The sequence below is a fragment of the Mytilus californianus genome, unplaced genomic scaffold, assembly GCF_021869535.1.
Source record: "Mytilus californianus isolate M0D057914Y unplaced genomic scaffold, xbMytCali1.0.p SCAF_11, whole genome shotgun sequence".
Lineage (NCBI taxonomy): Eukaryota > Metazoa > Mollusca > Bivalvia > Mytilida > Mytilidae > Mytilus > Mytilus californianus.
Genome location: NW_026262593.1, coordinates 63,627,326 through 63,652,398, shown reverse-complemented (window position 1 = coordinate 63,652,398; position 25,073 = coordinate 63,627,326). Strand labels below are relative to the sequence as shown.

At 34.2% G+C, this 25,073-nt stretch overlaps 1 long non-coding RNA gene across 1 annotated transcript; it reads right to left on the bottom strand.

Moving 5' to 3' along the window:
* Positions 1-13,773: 13,773 nt before the first annotated feature.
* On the bottom strand, positions 13,774-17,999 carry LOC127720498 (uncharacterized). The gene is made up of 2 exons (XR_007990823.1): positions 17,578-17,999; positions 13,774-14,349 (listed from the first exon to the last, which is right to left on the bottom strand). It is a non-coding gene; the product is annotated as an uncharacterized LOC127720498 (long non-coding RNA).
* Between the last annotated feature and the right edge of the window lie 7,074 nt (positions 18,000-25,073).

Sequence of the window (25,073 nt, the reverse complement as noted above, 5' to 3'; positions counted from 1 at the left end):
AAAGGAAGAAGATGTGGATGATTGCCAATGTGACAACTCTCCATAACAGACCAGATTACACAGAAATTAATAACTATAGGTCAACGTACAGCCTTCAACAATGAGCAAAGCTCATACCACATAGTCAGCTTTAAAAGGCCCCGAAATGACGAATGTAAAACATTTCAAATGAGAAAACTAACTGCCTAATTTATATACAAAAAATGAACGAAACACACTGCTGTAATAAGCCAATTCCACAGGCATGCTGCAGGTCAAATTTGATCTACATACAACTTTCACACAACTGGTTTGATGGAGGTAAAAGTGATGAACCACATGTGTACTCATATTCTGACATTGCCACAATTAAAGAAATCTGTTGCCTTTCAGTTAACTTATGACGTGAATATACTACCCTTGGTTTTGCACATTCAATGCATTCACACACAGACCTAGCATTTTGCACTGTATAAAGTGAAGGATCTGATGTGGGCATATTGTCTTCGATTAATACAGGTGTAGATTCACTGGATTGGTTTGCATTTTGATTAGTATCTGTTTCATTTATACCAACACTTTCATGTCTTTTATTCTGTTTGACAGGTTTTTCTTTCGCTTTTCTTAGTGATGGTCTGTCTTTTTCAGTAGTGTCCTGGTCTTTGACATCATTATACTTCTTGAAATGATTTCCATCCTCTTCCAAGACTGGATCTGGAAGCCACTGAAGTTGTTCTGCAGACAAACTTGGTTCCAAACAACAATTCCTGTCTGAACACTTTCTTATTTGAAAAACATAATGGGTCATCTTACAATGCTTCTCAATCCAAGATACATAATCAGCTACCTTTTTCGTATGCACTTTTTGCAATTTCTGTAAATCAAGTTGCGGAAACAACTCTCTAAGATGGTGTTTCAAAACATCTATACTATCATCTAATACTGGATCAACAGCTTGAATTGGCTCATCTTTGAGTTTAAGTCTGATCAATCTGTTTCTTACAACTGAATGCACAGGTTCCACAGATTCTGTCCAACTTTCTTTAATTTCTGGTTTTTCCTGGGCAAGTATTCTGACAGCAGCCATACTATTACAGTTCCTTAACTTTCTTTCAACAGCACTTTCTAGTTCTTTCCTCTCAAGGGATACATTCTGTAACCCTAAATTAAGTAAACTCACCACCCTTTCTGCAGGATTTGTCCAACTTTGTCCAGGTGCACACCTACCATGAATAAGCGTATCTAGATTCAGTTCCTGGAACAAACATATATTTGCACATTTTACAGCTTCTAATGTGTTCCTCTGGTCAGTCCCTCCGTCTGTAAACTTGAGCAGTACAGGTGCAGGAGATTCAAGAACTTTTGTTATCATAGCAGCATGTCGAAATGGTGAAGACGTCTGAAAAACAGAGTCATTCACTGCTACGAAGACAGTCCCTGATACAAATGATTTATCTGCACTTTCTGGAACCTTGCATTTCAAAATGACAGATGAAGTAAGCGATGCTTTAGTCATATGATCTAATGCCACCAATGTAGAGCTTGTACGAACTAATGATTTCTTGCCTCTTACACCTGTAGAGACCGCTGTGCCAGGTTCGCCGAATGGGACTTTTGTCTTATCATCACAACAGAGAAAATTACAGCGATTCTTCAATTTGACTACACACTCTTTCAAGTACCTAAGTTGTGCATTACAAAAATGGGCATCTTCATGCGAAATTCTCAGTTGTCTTCTCTGTACCTTATAATGAATATTAATTCGAGATGTAAATGATAAAGCTCTATGAGTGTAAGGGTTTCTTGGTGTAAACTGAAGTCTAACAAGATCTTTAGATGGAATTGCTGTTCCCTCTGGACACATTACTTTTGTCTTTTCTATCATTTCATTTAAAGATATGAATTCTGAGAGGTGGCAGGTACCATGTCTTCTATCGTCTGCTGCTGTTAGTTCTTCTACAATGCCAGACATTACCTCAAAAAAATTGTCATATTTATTTCCAGGCCTACCAGGATTCAGATGGCGAAGGTCGGTGATCAGGCCTTGATATCCCAAAGATATGAGTCTGTCTCTCTTGAACAACAGGATTAAAAGCTGTTCTTCCATCCATTGCCAGTTCCTTATAAATGAATTCAACTACCGCTGGAGATAATTTGGACAAGTTTTTTAATTTGTCTTTAAACATATTCTTCTGGGTTCTAGTGTGAAATTCCAACATGTTTGGTTTCGCTTTTAGCATAAACTGTGCTCCTTGTACCAGTATTTCACTCTCTGTTCTCAACTCTGGTACTTTAACCAAACACACAGTAGTGCTTGCTGTTCCACCTGGTGAAAATCTAATAACATCGACAGGTATAGTCAATTGAAGATCTTCAAAATATCGAAATCTTTCTACATTTGTTTCAAATGGCTTATCTAAATGTATATTCTCTTCAAAAAGTACTGGTTCTCCAGGTGACTTTTGGGCACAGTTCTGTAAAGCTTCATCTATCTTTTTGTATTTTTGTTTCAATGTACCATTATGACATGGACCACGATGTTCAATGGTTGCATCTTTGGCAACTGTTTTAGCAGGCTCAACTGAAATGTGCAATTCCTTCATCCGACCCGTCTGTGATTGTAGAAATTTGCTGTATGATTTCATTCATTTAGCAAGTTCTAAGTTAGACAATGCTCCGCCAAAGACTAAGTGTCATTCAATTTAACAACTATTAATATAATGGAATATGTAAAGATAGACAGCTGAAGCATACATGTAAAACTACAAACTTAATCAGTGGTTGTTATATATCAAAACTTTTTTAGATTGGGACAATTTAGAACTTGCAGTATTGTACAGAAACCTGTGGATCGTTCTAGACTATATATTGCCATTTTTATATTTTTGTTGTTGGGTTGCTGTCTCAATAACACATACCCATATATGACATTTATTTAATACCTATATAAGGCATGAACTTGATTTTCAAGGCCTGATGAATCTAAGGGCATACTATTTGCCTTCTTTCTTTTTACTTCATTGTATCCTTGGTATTCATCAAAGATGGCTGGTATAGGATACACATCCTTATGTCTACTTGCTGCTTCATTGATAGTAAGATGCTGGTTGGTCAGGTACCATAAAGCATTAGATAAAACCTGTAAAATATTACAAACACACATGTATGGTTTACTTTAATGACTGCTTGCACATATAAGACATCATTCCATTTCAAAATTGAAATTTTATAATTTGTTTTATATTTATATATTTTTTAAAAATGCAAACAATAAATGCTGTATTAATATACTGTAAACTAAATGCAACAGTTGTTGGTATCAAAATAACGGTTTACCTTACCATGCCTTAAAACAAAATTCTTTATTAAATATACTTAATATTTAAATGTGTTCAAAACTAAATGTAGTCTAACCCATATGAATAATCATTAATTTTTATCTGCAACAGATGCAATAAAATAGACATAACCAGTTAAAGATATATGAGTAAAAAGATGTTAAGAAGATGTTAGATATTAAAAACAAGATGCAAGGCAAAATACTAAGGCTATATTTATGCATATGTATAATGAATTTATCTATTTTTCTTGACAATGGGTCTTTTTTTTTCTTTCAAACAAGTTTTCAATCGAGCTAATTTTATAATATTTTAAAGATCAATTAAAAGAAATTTAAAAGAAAAGATTTCCAGTGGTGGATCAAGTGTTTCTAATAAGGGGAGACCTAGAGGGGCTACCAGAAAATTTGCCTGTAAAAAGAGGGGGGGCTAAGCTACCTTGCCCCCCCCCCCCCCCCCCCCCACCCCCCTGCAAACCATTTTAAACAAAAATCTATTGTACAAGTTAAGTCCTGGTTAATAAATGTCCCTCCAAACAGTTAACTGTGCAAATTTAAAAACCAAAGAGTGAAAAGCAGGAAAAAGTTAAGTAAATTGTGTTTGAAGTAATTAATGAATGGTTGTCGAGACATAGCGATATGGATTTCTACCAAACTTGGACAGAAGCTTGTTTATGATCATAAGATAGTATCCAGAAGGAAATTTTGTAAAAATAAAATTCCATTTTTTCAGTATTTTACTTATAAATGGACTTATATTTTCTGCCGGAAAATATAACATTCACTCTGAGGTTAAAGTTTTTAAAATTTTAATAACTTTCTTATACTACCATTGGTTTCTACCAAACTTGGACAGAAGCTTGTTTATGATCATAAGATAGTATCCAGAAGGAAATTTTGTAAAAAAAAATCTATTTTTTCCTTATTTTACTTTTAAATGGACTTATATTTTCTGCCAGGAAACAACACATTCACTCTGTGGTTAAAGTTTTTAAAATTTTAATAACTTTCTTATACTATTTTGGATTTGTACCAAACTTGGACAGAAGCTTGTTTATGATCAAATGCTAGTATCTAGAAGGAAATTTTGTTTTCTCCCAGTTAACATTACATTCAGTCTGCAGTTAAAGTTTTTAAACATTTATTAGATTCTTAAACGATCCTGGATTTTTACCAAACTTGGACAGAAGCTTCTTACAATCAAAAGATAGTATCAAGAGGAATAATTTTATTGATTTACTTCCTCATTTTTGTTGAGCCTGCGATTAACAGAAAAAGTAGGCGAGACACTGGGTTCCGCGGAACCCTTACGAATTTTTTTGTATATATTACTATCACCTATATACATGCATTTCAGAAGTTTGGATTGATTTTGTCACCATTATTATAAAACTTTAGAAAGTGTACTCCCAGCAGTAACAAAATAAATTTTAATCTTTCAAATATCAGTATTCAATGTATGTCATTATAGATAAACCAAATTTTAATCAATCCAAATTTCATTTACACTTCTTGTTTTTATAAGCAAGCCAGTTTACTTATCCGAAAAGACTGGTAAAAATACAGTACAATATGATAAATATTCAATTCAAATTTACTAAAAGATGTTTATGCTACAGTGAATTAAAGTCCATATTAATATAAATTTATAAATTTTCATTATGTGTGATATAAGTTTAATATTATATTAAAATAATATCAGATAGAAAAAAATCAAATTATTAATTTTAAAATCAGGTGTACATAGTTTGTTACAAATTTAATTAAAACTAACCTGAACTATGTAATTACCTATATAATGACAAGTTCAAGTGTGATTATGACCCGTGTATATTATAGCAAGTCTTAAATACACAATTTGATGGGGCGCCTGACAGAGGCGGAATGTACAGATTAGGTAACAGGTAACATGCGACATATACTATTAGTATCGGTATGGGATTCGATGCGGAACTTGTTAGTTATTGGTAATATTAACAAGTAATAGCTTTTCTAAAAAAGCTTGCCGTTTTATAGCTTATTATGTTGAAAATTGAATTTTTGATTTGTAGTATCATCCATTCAAAATATTAATCTGCGTATATTATATTGGGGTAAAAAAAGTGGAACATTAGAAAGACCAATATGATATTTTTCAAAGGGTTACAATTTTCTGTGTGTGCGTGGCAATTTTTACCCCTGGAAAAAGCTCAATTTCTATATCATTTGCGTTTTTGTCTGTACTTATTTCGGTAAACTTTTTTATGAATACATTTTTCAAAAGACATGTCATTTATTTACTCTCTGTTTGTTTGATTGTGTTTGAGAAAAAAGGTGTGATAAATCTTTCATTAATTGTCCCGTGAGATAAATCAACCAAACACGTTTTAGAGTCCACCGAATCTTTATTATACCGGAACTAATTGTCCCTATATCCTACTTGAGCAGGTCTCATTAGTTTGTAAGGGTATATAGTTCCTGCGTATAGAGTAAATCGGTTTAAATTCGGTTATATAGGTCTTCTTGTTAGTTAGTTTTTTTAGCTTTGTATCAATCTGATGAGTCAACCCCTTTTCAACTGGTCTTTACAATAAATTCGTACAAAATAGAAAAAAAGGATAAGGGGTATCCGTCCATGACACACAGTCATTTCATGCACAGCAAAACACAAAAAGCAGAGGAACAGCGCTTTTATTGATGATTGTGATTGGGCGCCCGCAAACATGGTTATGTATGTGCCACATTTTGTATGTGATTGTCCCAAGTCAGGAGCCTGTAATTCAGTGGTTGTCGTTTGTTGCTGTGTAACATATTTGTTTTTTGTTCATTATTTTGTACATAAATTAGGTCGTTAGTTTTCTCGTTTGAATTGTTTTACATTTGTCTTTTCAGGCCCTTTTATAGCTGACTATGCGGTATGAGCTTTGCTCATTGTTGAAAGCCGTACGGGGACCTATAGTTATTAATTTCTGTGTCATTTGGTCTCTTGTGGAGAGTTGTCTCATTGGCAATCATACCACATCTTCTTATTTTTATATTGATAACCCCGTCATGTAGAATGTGTGACTGTGGCAAAATCATAAGCCTGGATTTCATTGGTTGTCGTTTGTTGTAGTGTATTACATTTGCTTTTTTAATTGTTTTGTATATAAATCAATGACATGCCGTTGGTTTTGTTGTTTGACATTTTTTTTTTACATTTGTCATGTTGGATCCTTGTATAGCTTGCAATGCATTATGGGTTTTCCTCATTGTTGAATGCCGTATGTTGACGTATATTTTATAACATCTACGTCATGTTGTCTCTGGTGGATATTTATCTCATTGGCATTCAAACCACATCTTATTTTTTTGTAATAAATATATGACTGTCTAATTTTCTTGATCAGGAAAAAAATTATTTACTAAAACTATAGTTTCGAACATTCGCAAGGACTATTCACATACATCGATCAAAGTTTAACCATATACCAGTTGTTGTCAGAACATTATAATACAAACAAGTACATGAAGCTGTGATTATTGTTTTCTCAGATGTTAGCAAACGGATATAATACAAACAAGTACATGAAGCTGTGATTATTGTTTTCTCAGATGTTAGCAAACGGAGTTCGTTCCTGTTCATTGCCTTAAGGTCTCCTAAATTTGTGTATTTTAATTTTGCTATTTTAAGGATTTTGTGTCGATTTCATATTTTTGGAAGTCTTTGTTGAATTATCTATTTTTTGAAAATTTAGAGCTTGAAAAATTGTAAAGACATGTATCCATTGAGAAAACCAGAGTGTTGATCTAGTTTAGCTTTGGCGTTAATTTGGTTGCTGTCTTATTTATAATACAACTTTTATTTACACAAATTATTCTGGCAACGCTTTAATTTTTTTATATGTTTATATAATACCTGCTTTCAAAACACCTTACAGGACTGAGAAAAACAAGCCACCGGACCTGTACCGACGCATTTGTGTGTAAAATATCCATCCCTTCCCGGGGGTGACTTGATACGATAAATGCAGGTTTTTTTTTCGGGAAGGGAGGGTTATTACCGTATCACCATGGTGATACGGTCTGATTATTCAGAGGCTGGACGTCTGGAATGTGTTAAATCTGTTAACGGTATCTCATTGGTTATACATAACATTAAATGGCTGCATCTCAGCTGCTTCCGGGCTGCTTCTGGGGGAAGTGAAGGATATCTTAACGTCTGATTGGCTATTATTGAGTTGTATGCATTATATGTCAACGCGTCCGTAAGTGGGGTCGGATAAAAATCATGATAGTAGGTCATCGGTAGAAACTATAATGAAGTGTTCATTTGCTATCATAATTTAAGCCAAATTTAGTTCACGAAGCCCTGTCAATTTGAGCAAATAATATCATTCTGTGATGATGAAATTTATGTTATCTTGAAATTTTGTTGCAATTTTGGTACAAAGGTGTGTATTTATGGATTATTAATGTTCTTTCAAAAACAAAACAATAATACATCTAATCTTCACTTTATAGTGCGTATTGAAACATATTTTGCTATATTTCTTCATAAACTGTCCCCCCAAGGGTGACTGGGGAATAGAAGTATGGTCACCATTGGTCTTCCTCCGACCGGCAGTAAAACCCGTGCTAAAGTGGGGCGTCCGTGTGGCTGTGCGGGATGTACAAATTTGCAGCCACGTCCAGTCAGAATGGGGACGTTAAATCCGATGCCTCGTGTAAAGAGAGTGCCACGCTCTTTGCACGTTAAGAACCCTTGCAACAACTCTTTGAGGGGTCCGTAGGTGACCTGTTGCAAGGCTAAATTTCTGTCCCTATCCAATATACCCTCATTTCCCGTGGCAGTCTAAATTTCTCCGACCTTAATCCCTTAATCTATTACAGAACCTACCTATTGTATTTATTGTGAATTTGTTCTCGTCCTGAATATGCATGAAATATTTGCCACTGGACGTTAAGCAACCAACAATCAATCATCAATCATAAACTGTAATTTTAAATAGTAAATACACAAAACGTGTGCTCTATGATTAAAAATGTTATCCTCATATTTTTCATTGCTTGAACATATTGATTAGAAAATATTCAAACACGGAATTTACCGTATTGATACGAATATGTCATTTCGTTTCCCCGCGCATTCACCGCTTCATTGATTTCTGATGTAAACAAAACAGACAATTGCCGATAAACAGCTGATTAGAAGAATAGAAAACAAACAAGGTGAGTAATATGGTTGCGTGTGTGCAAGGAAGCAAACACCAAGCATCACGATTTAGTTATGGACAAGGGTTTCAGTGCACTTTAGTTTGTTTAATGACCCCTCTACATGTAGCTGGTCGACTATAAACGTATTAACACATTTGGTATTTAGTTATATTTTGCCTCCGAATGACCTTAGATCTACTCCGAATCACCTTTTGACGTCAGGCAACAATCACTTTTTAATTGTGAATGTCAAATGTTTTGAATTATGATGTCAATGTTTACGGGAACCTGTGTGATTTTACGTAATGGCGGACAAATTTGCATACAAGTGTAAATACGTCTATACATGTATTATAGATGAAATTAAAAAAGGCAGCAATGAGCAATTTAATGAAAATATGCCTGAAAACCCAAGATACTTGCAACACAGCGAGGTCCCAAATGATGTTCGCATGTGGGGTACTCATACATGATTTATTCTTTGGAGTCGTTGTACACCCCAGGCGGATCCAAAAGGGAGGGGGGCTGGGGGCCGTCCCTCCCCTTAGTTGATTATATAGCCCCCCCCCCCCCTTTATGAAAAGTTCTGTATCCGCCACTGTACACAGATTGTTAATTGATATATCAACAGCACTGAGAAGTGCATTTGATATAGATAAATCCAATTCTAATTTGTTCACATTACATGTACAATGTATCAGGTCTTACAATAGGTATATTTCGTCGTGATGATAATAACTATTTGCTTCGATTCACATGCTCGAGATAATAAAGGTTTCCCATTTTCAGATGGTGCTGCTATTTTGCTAACATTTTCAAATCTGAATGCGCTGATACTATATGTATAATCATCAATATACAATGCCGCAACAATGGTGTTGAGTTTAATCTATAGGCTGTATTTGTATAAGTATTTGTAATATGTGATATTGGTAGATCGAACTGACTATGTAAAGGCTCTAGTTTATTATTTGGATGCGTTATCAATGATGGTGGTCGATAAGGATATCCAGGATGTTAAGGTGGCTCGGCCCTTTAACAGTGCGCATATTTTAACGCATGTTACTAACGACGAGCGCCTTGGAAACGGTCGCTTTGAGGGGTTTTCTCAAAAACAGTTTTGACGACATTGGAACGCGGGCGTGTATGAAAGCACCCTTTCCCGATGTCAACAAACCATGCAAAACGTTCTACAAAAGCCACAAAACAGGAAATACGTACGGTCAGGACTACAGAGTGGTTTGTTCATTTTTCACATAAAAAGAACAGAATTATACATGATATATTAAAGCATAACATTGAAAAAAAGAAAATATAAATATTGACTTGTAGTTGTACGACGGTATCTGGTGCGTTCGCTCCAAAAACACATTCTCACTCTACACGTTCGCCCCTTGGACCCGTTCGCACCCTATTTTCATTTAAATACTGGTTGAATATATCAAAAGATGTCTTTTAGATGTATTAGTATCTATATGAAAATATTTTGCCAATGACGCAATGTTTAACCGTAAACAAAGGATAGCGATGTAAACAACTGCATATGTCACCTTTCGGCTTTCAAAAACAAGTAAAACCCATATAGTATGCTATAATATAAAGGCATCGGGGTTCATCTGCACGCTATAAAAAATAAATAAATAAATAAGCTTTATTTAGAGTCGGCAAAGTATACAAACAGAGTCAACATAAGCTCTAATGAGCGTTTAACCGTTTTATCCGTTTGGCGTATTATAACATTTTGTTACTGTCATAAATCTCTTTTTTACTTGAACTATCTTCATTTCCAAGTATTGGTAGGATCTTATTCCGGAGTATGTGAAATATTTTCCCATTGTAAAATTTTGATAATATATGTAGTTACGTATTTTTTATTTGCCAAAATTTTTTGAACATAACAATTCCGGAGTATGTGAAATATTTTAACACTGCAAAATTTTGATAATAGTTAAGTATTTTTTATTTTCCAAAATTTTTTTTGGACATTACAATTTTCAAACAAAGACTAAATACTTGAGTCACACATAACATTTTCATTTAAAGATTTATATACTTTATCAAATAATGGGCACGAACATATATAACAAATTTTCTCGTATCATGATTCTATGAAATTTGGAACTCTAGTCCTTTAACATGAGACCTCGGGGCCAATGTTTTCTATTTATAATATTTTCCTTTTACTTATTTTGCTATTTGTTAATTTTCTATTTTCTGTTGTATCTATCAATATGCCAACAGAGTTCGCATTAAAAAAAAGAGGAAATATCAGCATAAAAACTAAAATAATTGATTTAGAATGAGTTATTATAATAGACTAACGGAACTCGAGCAACACATTTTTTGTTTTACGCAGAAAAAAAAACGGACATTTCAATAATTTGCAGTTTTCAACCTTTGATCATGTAGATGAAAATTGGTCAATAGCAACCGGGACCTTACTAGTATTCCGGCCTTATATATCGGTATATGCTATTATCCCTCAATACCACATGCTTTGAGGCGCAAAATATTTGGCTTGACCAAGTCGGAATTTTGCCTAGGACACACATCCGCAGTCTACCGGGCAGTTCAAAACACTACCAGTTAAAGACATTATATATACACAAAATCTATACTACTTACTAGGTTCAGGAAAAGTTGGAATTGTAATTTTAAAACTCAGCCCAGTACACAGGGACGCTATAATAGTCGGTGATATTGGCAAACTTTAACTTCTGTCTTACTTTTTTTTCAAAAGGGAAGCTTATAAGGAAAGTTCTTGATTTAAAAAAAATAAAGTGGAGTGTGTCATTGCGGCAAGAAATATGCATGACAACTTTTTTAATGATGTGTGAACACTGGTTTGACCCACCTGCTAGCTGCAAAGATAATATGGAGATGCATTTTTTTTAATATTGACTTTTAAACTTGAACTTTGGTGGATAGTTGTCTCATTGGCAATCATACCACATCTCCTTATTTTCATATCGTAGGGTATAGAAATATGACTTCCCTAATCTGACAGATAATCCCTTGCTATGACATGGTGTTCATACTGCTGGATGTATAAATACCTCGGGGGGAGGGGGGGGGGGGGGGGGGGGGGGGGGGGTTAGGAGGGGGCACTTCAATACTTAATTGATAGGGGGTGCCGCTGGGGCCCACCTTTTTCAAAAATGTATACCTTTTCATATATTGCGTAGGTAAAAATGTAACCTTTTCCCTATAATGCTTGGGTTTCATGTAGTGTAATGTAAGACTAGAATACCAAAGTGTTAAAAGAGAAAATTTGGTTGATAAAATCACAACCGGGAACACCATGAAAGATGACAGACGAAGAAGTTATGGAAACTTTATTGACCTCATCATATATTTTTGAGTTTTCCCGACCTATTCACATATTTTCAAGCTTGAAAAGGTGACCTATTCTAGCGGCACGTCCCATCACCTTGAATATAGGAAGTGCCCCCTCCCCCACCCCACCCGAGACAAATACGCAGCCTCGTATGGTAAAAATGAGGAATTTTCTCCATACTAAGCATGCATTGTCCATTTATTTTCTAGCGGCAGTCCATATAATTTTTGTGTTAACAAGAGTGCACAAGCTGAAATGTCTCACCTGCTTTATGTTGATGTTGATATTCCTAAAGATAAAGTTTCACTACAAGTATCAGAAAAAATTAATATTATCAATGATCATGAAAATGATCAGATAAACCAATCCAAGCCAGCCTTACACAGTGGCGGAGCCAGAATTTTTCATGAAAGGGTTGGGGGGGGGGGCTGACTGCCTAAGAGAGGCCTGCTCCAGTCATGCTTCAGTGATTCCCTATATAATCAACCAATGGGCCCTCCCCCTAAATCCGCCTCTGTTACAATCACCCCATCAACCAAATATTTTAAACATATATATAGTATGCCAGTAACAGACAAAACCATGAACATAAGGTTAAGTTCAGATAGACCCTGCAAGACAGGCAGATTTGTTTTTCATTCATTATTTTGTACATAAATCATGCCGTTAGTTTTCTCATTTGAATTGTTTTAAATTGTACATTTGTCATTGGATTGCATTTGGATGGCTTTTATACCCAACTATGCAGTATAGGTTTTACTCATTGTCGAAGGTCGTATGGTGACATTTAGTTGTTTATTTCTGTGTCATGTGGTCTCTTGTGGAGTGTCTCATTTACAATCATATCACATCTTTTTACTTAATATTTCAATATATACATTTAATAATCATACCATACACCAAATATAATAACCCATTGATTACACAATGTAGCATGTTAAAAGAGGACTTACCATTGACCAATGAACCATGCAAATGTGGTCAATGACAACTGCCAGACAGACATGTACTCCTTACATTTGTGAATCATTGCATACATAGTTTATCTACTACATGTACTTTTAGTATTAGAAAAAACAGACAAAAACATGACATTGACAAATGACCTATTGCTAACAGTATCTGATAAACAACCCTAATCAGGTAACTTTAACCTTGATCACTGATCCATGAAATATGCTTGAGATCTTTGTAGCAATCTGTATTAATTTGAGTGCATATCTAAATTTACAAAACAATATTAATCTGGATCATTGTGATACTGTAAATTTAGAAATTATTGTGAGGTTATTATTAATGCAAATAATGCGACAGGGTGAATATTGCAATAATAAGAACTTGCATTCTGATAACTGAATTATAGATCTTTATGCAGATTTTTTTTGTAATCGCAATAATCAAACTCGCAATTTAGTCCATTCGTCAAAAATCGCAATAATAAATGAACGCAATAATTTCTGAATTTACAGTAGGTAAAAATGTTGTCAGTTAATAGTGAGACACAAGTTTTCCCAGACAATATATAATTCTTTTGGTTGTTTTGTTTGGTTGCTGTCTCATTGAACAAAACTGTATTTTATTTCTGCTTTTATCCAGAAAATATAACGTTTGAAATAGAAACTGAATAGCATATGGATGGAAAATAAATGCCAAATGATGTAAAATAATTCAAGTGGCCATTTAGGTCAGGGGTTGGTGAGGTAAAAGATGAGGCAAAGGCATGTGCATTTACCACAACTGCCACTTGGTATTATGATTTCCAAAATTTACAAATCTCATAGCTACCTTCTGTATTATAGACAACTGCATATATAGCAGTTTGCATATCATGAATTGTGTTTGCAGCAAAATTCACTACAGACAGCAAAAAAAAAAATTAATTCAGCTCTATTAAAATTCATTTTTTGAAATATTTTTGATTTTTATTCCTAAAATGTCTATGAGATCAAATTTATAAAACATTTATTAGCATTGTAAATTTCAATATACTAGTAATTGTTGACATGTATACATCATGTACATGTATAATCATTAGCTGATCAGCTCTATATTTTCATTATTTTTATATCAATATTCTTCATCAGTGTTTTTTATAAGACTCAGTAATCTGTATTCATCATTGGGACAGGTAGGTAAAGTAGGTCCTTTTGATCTTGGATTTTTTTTTATGGATTTTGACAGCACTAAAGCATATAGTTCAAAATTATAGTTGATCTTGGCTTCTTAAGTGGTTTCTGACAACACTTTGCATATAGACACCAAGTGTAGATGATCTTGGGTTCTCTCATATGGATTCTGACAGTACTTTGATTATACATGTAGTTCCAAGTATTGTTGATCTTGGCTTCTAATGTTGTTCTTAAGTTTCTGCACTTTACATATAGTTCCCAATTGCAAGACAAGATGATACTGGCTTCTCGTGTAAATTCTGTCAGTACTTTGCCAATAGTTTCCAAGTAAAGTTGAACATTCCAGGATCTTTCACAACAAATCACTCCTTCCTCTTACATGTACTTGAAGCCTGAAATTAAATGTCAGAGTAATTCTGTCAGAAAATCAACCATGATTGACATTTAAAAGCATACTGTAGTTCATATTTTAAATAAATGGGGAATGTGTCAATGGGACACAGATGATGCCCCACTTGCATATAAAGTTATAAAGGAGCATAACTAAAGAACGGTAAGAGTGACACTACCCAAAGTTTTACTTGATCTGAATTTTGTTGTAATAAGTAATGTGTATAAGTTTCATAACATTTGGATGAGGCAAACTAAAGTTAGAGAACGGAAACAAAAAAATCAGCAATTTTTCCATTTGTAAAGGGGCATAATTCTAGAAGAGTAAAAGTGACACCACCAAAAAAAAATTCAAACTTGAGCTGTGTTTGTTGGTAATAAGCATTGTGTATAAGTTTCATAACATTTGGTTGAGGCAAACTGAAGTTAGAGAACGGACACCAATTTTGGGACGTACGTACAGACAGACAAGGGTAAAACTTAATGCCCACTCCACTACGGCGTAAAAAAATGAAGAATTTGTGGCAACAATAATGAGCAAACAAAATAAATTACATGCACAGCAAGTGTAAATAGTGATTTTGTTTTTATATATATGTTGAATACAGACTTCTCGGGGCATGCTGTTTCGATGCCAGGGACAAGTTATTTCTATGCCTAAAAATTCTAAGATGCAGCTGAGCTTCATTTGTACTCCTCGTCAACCAAATTATGCTGAGGTGTCTTGTAACCTGTTTGGAATATGGGATATACAATTTTTTCTGTTAAAAATACTAAGCACAAAACAATAATGAATTTTTCAACTCAAATGTATGTGTTATTTGGTAAACAAGATAAGCCCTACGTGTGTATGTTTAAACCAGATACTTGACGTTATGAAATTTTTTATAAAAAGAGAGACAGGGGGGGGGGGGGGGGGGGTGTTTAATTGGAAACAAATAGTTTTCAAGACAAATTCATCAATAAAATGTATTGCCTCGTACTCTAGTGGTTATAATTTACAAATCAGGCCATTTATATTCTCAAGAAAATAAACGAAACAATCGAACCCCTTGAGCGGGTTGACAGGGGTAAGGGAACATGGGAATGAGGGACCAGGAAGCGAGAAAAGGGGGTATCATGTGCAGGTCCGTTACCGTTAGTTAGCCTGGTCTGAAGTGAAAATAAAAGTAACCAATTTGGTAGAGGTAAATCTTATGAAGATTATAAATAGAAAAAAAACCCTTTGATCTCATGTGAGTCACTTTATTTTTAAACAATAAAAATAAACTTAATATATCTTTATTTTATTGTTATAGAACTATACTAACAAAAGCATGATTTAGATAAAAGGAAGGGTACAAACAGACGCAGGGTGGGAATGTAAAAGGGATGAACGTGAATTGGAGCGAACATGATTTTGGGTTAAAGGACAAGAATTTGAAAAGAGGGGGGATGAATAATCTGGGAAAAATATTTTGCAATTTTTTTGTCTGGGAGCAAGGAGGATGGAAGTAGAAGTTAGGGGAGAAAATTTTTAGAGTAAAAGGGAAGAGAAATGGGAGTTGGGGATAGGGAGTTGTAATCATGAACCCCTGTCCGAGGGAAGTTATGGGGAACCCCATTTTACAGGTTGGGAACAAACCCTCTATATGGTGTTCAGGGGCAGATCCAGCCATTTATAAAAGGGGGGTTCCTAACCCAGGATAAAGGGGGGGGGGTTCCAACTAAATGTCCCCATTCAAATGCATTGATCGTCAAAAAAAAGGTGGGGGTTTCAACCCCCGGACCCGCCACTGGTGTTTAAACCTGTATAGAGGAATAATCCTTCTATAGAGGGATAAAATTATTCCTCTATAGAGGGGTATTTTTGTTTAGACTGGATTTAAAGCAAAATAGGGCAGAATGGCATTTTCTACTTACTATGGCAGTAACCTGCTACATTTGATGCACCAATTGATGTACTTAATTGTTGCAGTCCCTACATATAACCTTTTGATCCCACTACACAATAGAACTAGACATAGCAATCCACACTCATTTAGGCAAATACAAACATCTAAAGACAGTTATAAATATTCATTTTATCCACGAACAGTTATAGATTGGAATCTTCTGCCACAACAAATAGTATCATGCAGTACAGTACAGGGATTCAAGAGTATGATCTCAGAATCTGCTCTCATCCCCATTTTCTATCCCTAACTATTTTGTTATCAAATGTATATAGTTTTATCTAAATGAAATTTTACAAATGCACATACATTATTTTGATTTTTTGATTTTGTTTCTTTTTATTTTTCTTGCTACAATGTAAATTATAAAATTTTATAGTCGACGCCCAGCGAATAATCTTCAATAATTGAAGGATCGCTAGAAACTTAAAGAAGAAGAAGAAAGCTGTGATGATCAGGTAAATTCCACTCAGTTATGCCTCAGTGAACAGAATTTCTTTTGTTAGATTTAACATAAAATTTAAAGGTCAACTGCATGTCCCTTTTGTTGTTGATCAGGTGTTCAGATAGGTATACAATAGATTGCAAGTTCTGTCACTTTAGCAGAAAACTTGGTATCCCAGGCCATTTTTTAGTAAAGAAATACAGAATACAGTAAAGTGCAATAATAGATGCATATATAGTGCTATAGATTATAGCAAATATAACTAGAAAATGCCATTCTGCCCTATTTTGCTTTAAATCCAGTCTAAACAAAAATACCCCTCTTTTATCCCTCTATACTACTATAGAAGGATTATTCCTCTATACAGGTATAAACACCATATAGAGGGTTTGTTCCCAACCTGTTTTACTAGTCATTATAGACCGCTAACGATAAATATTTGACTTCATTTAACCCTAACGTGGCTACGAAATTAGATTTTACGAATGACGATATAAAATCAAGGCTCATTTGACGCTAACGGTAGCGCAGATCATGAGAGGGGTCATGAGATGCTGAAAATGACCACCCCCTTCTTTGACTGTTTGACACGGATATTTTTCAAAACAGGCTATACATGTTCACAACTTGCCAGTTAACAGGTTAATGGTCAAGTAAACACATAAATAAGATACCAGCCATAAAGATTATACATAGAACAGAAATTTAGCCCATGCAAGGTTTCAGCCGCAGTGATTTTCTACAGTAGCGAGTATTTTGAGAAAACCCCCCACTTTGTATTTTTCGTGATACTGATAACATTTGACTGTCTAATATATTAAAATCTATGTTTTCTTATGTAATGACTCTACCTTCATCGTTGTCTATTCGCCACTATGTCTGTTATTCATGCACATGGTCGTATTTATCAGTGCAGTATGCTGCTCAGCAATGGCGACCCTGAAATTTCTGTTGTCCGATTATGGCGCCAGATTAGAGGGAAGCAACTCGCGCCAGAAAAATTACCGTATTTCACCAAAATAATCAAAATTTCGCTTTTTTATAACAAACAGTAAAATATTCATCATATTTATATTCAGCTTTCGTCCATTGATATAATTACAAACATTATTTATTTAAAGACATCAATAAAAAAATCACAATAAAGTAATTAATGGAGTGCATTGAAATCAGACCTCATGGGGTAGAGGGGTTATACAAAAGCTCGTAACTTTTTTAAAAGCCTGGTGACCCCCATTTTATTTTACCTTAAAATGTTCGAAAAGTTCATAGCTTTGACGTATCCGTTTTTAAAAAAAATCTACCGGGGAAATTTTGCGAAAAATCGATTTAACCAATATTTTTAGCCTTAAACTGAAATTAAAAAATGCAAAATTTAGACATAAATCTGAAAATAAAATGATTTTTAAGTCTAAAACAACCAAGGGGAACGTTTACATTTCAAATTTAATTGTTTTTTCACATAATAATCATACTGACATGGTTCTAAAAGTCTTTGAATTTGATGTAGTTGTTATTGTTGAAAGGGTGTCAAAGTTTGGAAATAGGGTCAAAATCGCACATTTCGCTTCCATTTGAGGGGAAAACGAGCCTGGTGACCCCCTTTTTTCTTTGCATTTTTGGATTCAGCATGAAAAAATCTACAAAATATGTGAAAATAAAAAAATTCTACCGGGGGTCCTTATTGGGGTGAGCCACCTTAATCCAAAACCAAACCGGTATTTTACGTATATATATTAGAATTCCTCCTCCTGAACATAGTACCCATACATAATAACCATACACCTAATCGCTTTATGGAATTCTGTCCCAGCTGACCTGAGAATCTGTCCTGCTTCAACCATTGACATCATACAACAATCACTTTTCCATTGTGGCGTCAGATATTTTGTATTATGACGTCAAAATTTTACGTGAACCTTTGTGATGGCCAGTAATTGCAGACAAATAGCAATAAGTAGGATTCAAAGCAATCTTAAATAAATCAACTCTAATGAAATATTCTTATATATATAGATGATCACATGACATCATGAACATAGACGTCGCTTTACTAGTGCCGAAAATAAATTTTTCAAATGCATCTATCGAAATTAAATTATTGCATGCCTTTCATAAGTTCTGCTTTGGACATAACTGAATAACAATGCCGAATATAATGGAAGCATACATTAAGGTAGATTTCATTATTTTTCACATACATTAGCATCTGACAGCATTGAATGATACGATATGAATCAGCAGATTTATCGTTGTTTTAGAAGTTCAACGAGAAGTTATATATTTTACTTAGTTGGGTGGATAACATAACATTTATCTTGTCATTATAATATAAAAAAAGAAGATGTGGTATGATTGCCAATGAGACAACTCTCAAAAAAAGACCAAAATGACACAGAAATAAACAACTATAGGTCACCTTGTGGCCTTCAACAATGAGCAAAGCCTATACTGCATACATTTTAGTCAGCTATAAAAGGCCCCGAAATAACAATGTAAAACAATTCAAACAAAACCAATGGCATAGTCTATGTTTGCTCAGCATTCATCATGAAAACTATCACATTACAAATTATTTTAGGAAAGCACCGTGTAAGCAGACATTTCAGGAAGCAACAAGTCTGTAGGCTGACTGTATATTATCTGAACAAGTTCATTTCTTGTCAACTTCATAATTATTTCAAACATTTTAACAGATGTCATCCAAATTTGGTCTATTTCTTTTAGCTTAATATTCTTGCTTTTTCAAAGTCATGTTCATTTATTTTTCAACCGCGCCCAGAAATATGCGGTTACCTTTAATTTCAGAAAAGGATTTAGGGAAAGGCGATCTGGGTGATCTGGGTCCCCCTTTTAAAACCTACATTTAATGTTAATGCAGACATATCACTTGTTCCAAACCAAACCTCGTCAAGTTTCGGGCATCCGGATACCCCTTCTTTTTCTATAATTCATCCTACATCTACGTTTGAATTTGTTGCTTATTTGTTATTTGGTCTATGAATATCTGTCTATATATTGACAATGAAACCACATCTTGATGGTACCACAAAAATATTGATAATGTGTACATTTCATTTTTTTTCTAGCTCCTCTCATATGATAGCAGTACCTTTTTGGTCACTATTCTGTGTTGCGTCTAAATATTAATTGTAACACTTTAAAGTGACTGAACAGGTAAAACAAATACTTCTCAAGAAACAGAAAAAGAAGACTACTTGGAACAGCACCAGACTATGTATGAATAAAAACTTAGATCGGAATAGCATGGATGATATATTTATACATTTTGTACATCATTGTGAATAAGCAAGGAAAGCTATTAATAATAGTGCATTTTTTAAAAGTTTATTGGGTTTTTTATTCATATTCTGTTCGAATTTTCACACAATCTGCCAAAAAGGCAAAACTAACTTTACTGAAACTTTCAAACAATATGAGAAGTGTTTCATTCACCAAAACACTCTTGCGATTCTGCAAAAAAAAAATCATGCATGATTTTGTGAATGAAAGAGAAAAGAAGATCCTGACACAGCGCACCTGAGCATGTCAATTGCGAACTGACCCAATAATTTATATATCACGACCAGTCAACTGATACTGACATTATCACAGAGTACACATCAAAGGAAAAATGCACAAATTACCGATAAGTTGTTAAATATGATATCATAGAATTAAATATGTTTTATTACAAAAAAATGTGTTCTCAATCTTGTCGATAGATATAACAGAATGTCATATCAGTACCAAAGACAACTCTCCATCCAAGTCACAATTTGTAAAAGTAAAGCATTATAGGTTGAAGTATGGTCTTCAACATGAAGCCTTGGTTCACACCAAACAGCAAGTTATATAGTCCATATCAATCATGACAATAAACATAAACAAACAAAACAACTATCGCTTACTAACAATCCTGACTATATGTATTACATGAACTTGTTGCCATCAGAAATGAAAATATAAATATTCCAACTAACAAAAGCATATGCTTACACATGCATCCAAATATAAAGCACTAAATGATAATACTAATACGAAGCTCTCATCTATAGAACTTACAAAAAAAATGTCAAGATTATAAACCGTAACAAAATAATAAAAAATATAATCAAATCAAATCAAATCAAATATTTATTATTCCAATCATGGTCACACAGGGGGCATTTACAATTAACAATTATGATAGTATAAGCAACAAACATGAGACATTGTACAGTATATAACGTGATAGATATTATAATAGACAATGAAAATAGCATTAATAACAAAAATACATTAAAAGTACTCTTGAGTATATTTTTTTTCCCTTCCTTCCTTATGTCCAGCAGTGTAAAAAAAAAAGGTCTTAATGATAAAGTTTGAACAAACTTAAATTATTATCTATAAAGATGGAAATTTGTTCATCTGCAGGAGACACCAAGGGACGGTGCTCTAGGATATACTGTTGATTGCGATAGGCAATAACAGCAATCCTCCCCGTGTCAGAAGCAGATTAACAAAATAAATAGAGAAACTGAATCCGGTCAATTAACAAATATTTTTTTTTTTTTTTTTTTTTTTTTAAATAACAACAATTGCTAATTATGCGAAACATGTCATATAAATCTGCTATTTGTTGTTAATAAAGATGCATAAGTTGTTGTTTTGATTATTTATTCTATGAAATTTGCATTAGAAAAGTCATTCATACTACATGTTCATAAAACATGGCAATACACATTCATACATCAGATCACTATTAACCAGAAGAAGCGAAATAAACTTACTATTCTCCCCCCTTTGAAAAAGGCGTCAGGGAGGGGTGCAATTGAAGGCACCCAGGGCGTGGCTAAGGGCGCCCTTCTAAATTGGGCTAAAGAGACCACTGTCTTCTATACATATAAGATGTAATATTCTCATATTCGAATGGCCAACTATAGTAGTCAGAGGCGGATTTAGAGAGTTTTTCAGGGGAACCCCCCCCCCCCCCCCCCTTTGTGGGAAAACTTTGGTTGATCATATACATGTAGTGAATCACTGAAGTATGACTGGAGCGGGCCCCCTCTTATGAAAATTTCTAGATCTGCCACTGGTAGTCCATTTTGTCTAGCAGTAATCCTCAAAAGTAAATAATACGTTTTTCTTGTCAACTTGATTATAACCTTGCTAACTATTAAATAGCTGTCAAGACACAGTATGCATGTTAAAACTACTTGCATTGTCATAAAGAGTAAAAACAATCATATTCCACAAAACAAAGAAAAAAGTGTTTATATCCTTACTCTAGCTATTACAAACCATATATATATATTATCATATGTGACTATCAAGCCTCCTTCAATGATAACCCTGATTCACCAATACTACAACTAAAATCAATAAACATCTGCGCCATGAGCGCATGATACGCCCGTCGTCTTGTGTGTGAATTTTTATGCAATAATCATAAATAGTTTCTGACATACGGCCTGACATGCGAAAAACACCCTTTTTTTTACAAAAAACTCAATATCTCTAAATTAAAATTTTGAATCATCCCCAAAAAGTATACAGATCTTAAGATTAATATAACTAAGAAGTGTGTAAAGTTTTAAGCAATAATCATAAATTGTTTTTGAGATACGGCGCGACATGTGAAAAAAACCACACTAAAGTTTTAATCTTATTTTCACCAAAAAGTATACAGATCGTTTGACCATCTTAAGAAACAACTATGTTAAGTTTCATGAAATTTGGATAAGTCGTTCTTAGGTTACGGTGTGACATGTTTACGCCGGACAGACGACATTTGTATACCATAATACGTCCCGTCAACATTTTGATGGGCGTATAAAAACCAGGAGAAAAAAGACACTATATATTCTAATGCTTGGAGTGTAAGATTCCAATAAAAAAAAACCTATACTCACAAACCACCGATCTCAATACATGTATAAGCAGCTAAAATACGGCAAGCTTTTTAGAAAAGCTATTACTTGTTTGTTTTGTCATCAGAATTTCACTGTACCGTGCTGGACGTTAGCGTGATAAGTAATTAGACGCATGTCTACATCAATCCATCCCTCTTCTATAGACAGGTTTTTCCGATTATCTGCCTTAGTTTGTGACGCGACTCCTAGGCGTCGTCGTAGTACGATCGTCATTACAACCGTGAAAAAAATATAAACAAGATATACATCTATTGCCCAGACCTCATATAATTAAATGTAAACACAAGAATGTGAAGTCGTATTTGACCTCGGCAAAATTATAAGTGCTATAAATAATAAAGTAATTAGATAAGGATTCTAAGTGTATTGCAGGACATGTGTCGTGTCCTTAAAATATAACTCAGTGTATTTGATACGTTACACGCGGGACATAATAAATTATATACGAATACTAATTCCAGATTACATATCGATTATAATCATTTGGTAATCATGATATTAATAATTAAAACGGATACATAGATAAAAATAAATAGTCTTGCCCGGTCGAATGTATATATATATCAAGTCATAGAAATTTCCGTGGTCAGACCTATAATGAGACAGTCCTAAAATTTAACAATCCTCTAATCAGACGGGCCCACAGAGACGAGAGTTTTGTGCTTTTGGTTCGACTCACGTATAATGCTGAAAATTGAGTAACGTATTACTTTGGTGTCCGCATGAACTGCGCTATATATATCTATATATATATATATATATATATATATATGCAATCGATGCATCGGGCCATATGTAGATATAACTTTGCGATTGGAATATGGGCTTAAGAAGTTTTGAACTTTCATTGCCCATGTAATCCTATTGTTATAAGGTGTTTTATTCCAATTTCTTTTGCAGAAAATTACTCGACATACAACTACTAGTATGTATAGTATATAACATCATGCTCCAGCCCGTGCTTAATATAAATGAATGCCATTAAACCACCAAAGACTCCAACATGTAAATTCAAAGCGATAATTAGTTATGTTTTAGAAGCGTCATTTAGTGTTTTGCCAACTCCCCTCCAAATCACGCCAAAACAGAGGTCTCGTAGATGTTCATCCTTAATCTGTATTAGACTCTTATATAAGTGCCCGATGTATACAATACAGTGAAATACAGTACTATTAAAGTATAACATTAGGGATATATATCGGACCGTCTGACTACTGAACTGTCGGAGTTTCGGGTTGTCGGATTATAGTTACGCTATCGTAGGTTCTAGTAAACTATTTGATTACCAAGACTTTTGAAAAACCCTTTCTAATGTATAAAATTTTATAATTCATGCACAGAAAAATCTACTGAGGAAAGTTCAAATCAACAGAAGTAACTGTATACGTCAGTCTTATAAAGAAAATAAAGTGAATATATACTATAAGCACACAGACCTTCATAGGCCTACATATATGGAACATTAAGACGAGGCTTTTAGGGAAGGCGGGACCTTAATAGTTAGTTTTGCTGGGATTTGTCTATGGATGCAGCTGTTTGTAGAACATTAAAATTTTTTTGCAAGAACTGCACACAGGAATAAAATATTTCACAAGCCGCATACTTTTCGAAATATAAAAGCGCCGTCCCAAATGAACAAATATCCTGAAACCCCACCCCACCCCCCTTTTTCAAAATCTGATGTGTGGATCTTCTATACAAAAAGAGGCAGATGCACTGTAGTCATCGGATTAATTTTCATAGATTAATTTAAGTTTTTAACAGTCGTTTTACAACGTGTAAACATTCGTCTGCCAGTGGTATTTTACTTCATAACAAGTTTTATTAAAAAAAAAAAAAAAACGGATTGTGTGCACTGGCGCATCATCCAGAAAAAAATGTCCGGACCATACAAAAACCTGTTTATGCAAAGTTTTTTTCTGTTTATACGGCTTTGATCCACTAAAGTTTGTTGGCTCGTCTGAAGGCATCAAATGAGACATATATATGGAATCAAACGAGGGCAGTCATTGTGCAAATCGTTGTGTAATTCACATATTGATTTTTTCCACATCTGAAGTTTTTTCTCGGGGGGGGGGGGGGCACTTAAATCTTTCTTTGGTAGGGGTAAGCAGCTGAGACATCAAGTACTCCACCCTCCTCATATATTTTGTTTATCAAAAATATATACCCTGTCATATATCAATTAACAACAAACAGACCTAAAGATATATTTCCCTATCTTAGAATACTTATGAAACCTGATAAGCATCCGTTTATTTCTAGTTACACCCCAGAGAGTAACACTTTCAGTTTTATATAAATGAAAAACTTATAAAAAGTTAAATTGCCGTTCCCTCTTAAAGGACGCTGACACTATCATGACTATGGAATTTCTTTTAATAATTGATATCATGTTTCATGTATGCAAATCTTTGAATGTTAATTAGGTG